Source organism: Rhincodon typus, chromosome 47 (genome assembly GCF_021869965.1).
Source record: "Rhincodon typus isolate 14 chromosome 47, sRhiTyp1.1, whole genome shotgun sequence".
In the NCBI taxonomy this organism is placed as follows: Eukaryota; Metazoa; Chordata; class Chondrichthyes; order Orectolobiformes; family Rhincodontidae; genus Rhincodon; species Rhincodon typus.
Genome location: NC_063378.1, coordinates 5232578 through 5234004, shown reverse-complemented (window position 1 = coordinate 5234004; position 1427 = coordinate 5232578). Strand labels below are relative to the sequence as shown.

General features: G+C 54.7%; 1 protein-coding gene across 1 annotated transcript in view; it reads left to right on the top strand.

Moving 5' to 3' along the window:
- Positions 1-1427, top strand: part of LOC109926105 (rho guanine nucleotide exchange factor 11-like) — a 36264-nt gene that overhangs the window by 3530 nt on the left and 31307 nt on the right. The gene's annotated exons all lie outside the window — the stretch shown is intronic.

Below are 1427 nucleotides of genomic sequence, written 5' to 3'. Positions count from 1 at the left end.
GACCTGGGGAGTTAGCTGAGGAGTGAGGGATATGGGGCAGGAGGTGGCGAGTGAGGGGTACAGGGAGTTAGGTGGGAAGTGAGGGACACGGGGAGTTAGGTGGGGAGTGAGGGGTATGGGGAGAAGGTTGATGAACAGTGAGTTGAGAGATATGATGTGGCAAAAGGTGGGTCTGTGTGGAGGGGGGGATATGGGGGGGGGGGGACATGGGGTGTTAGGTGGGGAGTGAGTGATATGGGGAGGTAGGTGGGGACTGAGGGATATGGGGCTTTAGGTGGGGAGTGAGGGATATGGAGTGTTAGGTGGGAGAGAGGGATATGGGGAGGTAGGTGGGAGAGAGGGATATGGGGAGGTAGGTGGGGAGTGAGGGCTATGGGGTGGGAGGGATATAGAGTGTTAGGTGGGGAGTGAGGGGTATGGGGAGGTAGGTGGGGAGTGAGGGATATGGGCAGTGAAGGATATGGAGTGTTAGGTGGGGAGTGGGGGGTATGGGGAGGTGGGTGGGGAGCGAGGGGTAGGGGGAGTGGGGGTGGCGGAGGGTGAGGCTGTGTGGAGTGAGGGATTTGCGCTGAAGGTGGTTGATTGGAAAGGAGGATGGAACGTGAGAAGCTGATTAGTAGGAGAGGTGTACAATACAGTGGCCGGTTGTTATGTGTGCTGATACACCTGGCTGGTTGAGTTTGAGATGATGGATTTGTTCAGTGGAGAAGTCTTTCCGAGTGGTTACACAGTGCTGTGTTCTGAATATGGTGATGTTCCAGGAGTGCAGATCACAGCCAAATGGAGTCTGACCCAGGGACTTTGAGATGTCTCATCTATTTGGTCTTCTGGAAGTTATTAATATCGGATTTGTCATCTTGTGAAGGAATATCTCTGTGATCTCAAGTTCCTTCTGTTTGGTGTGATTCTAAGCTTCTGTTCGCTCTTGAGAAATCTTTCACCTTCCTGCCCTCTCTCCCCATGTCTGCAACCCCTGTTCGCCTGTTACTGAGAGGTGTTCTGTGTGTGTAACAGCAACTCATCTTTTATGTAGTGCCTTTAGTTCACAAACACATCCCAAGGTGCCTCTCAGAGGCATAAACTGCACAAACACATTGGAGTTTGGGGGAATGAAGGGGGGATCTTCTAGAAACATGTACAATTGTAAAGGGAATAGAAGCAGGGGGGTTGTTTCCACTGGGGGTGTGAAACTAGAACAAGGGGGCAGAGCCTCAAAATAAGGGGGAGCGGGTTCAGGGCCAGGTCGGAGCGAGTTCAGGGCCGGGTCGGAGCGTGTTCAGGGCCGGGTCGGAGCGGGTTTAGGCCTTGGTCGGAGCGGGTTTAGGGCTGGGTCAGAGGGGATTTAGGGCCGGGTCGGAGTGGGTTTAGGGCCGGGTCGGAGGGATTTAGGGCCGGGTCGGAGGGGATTTAGGGCCGGGTCGGAGGGG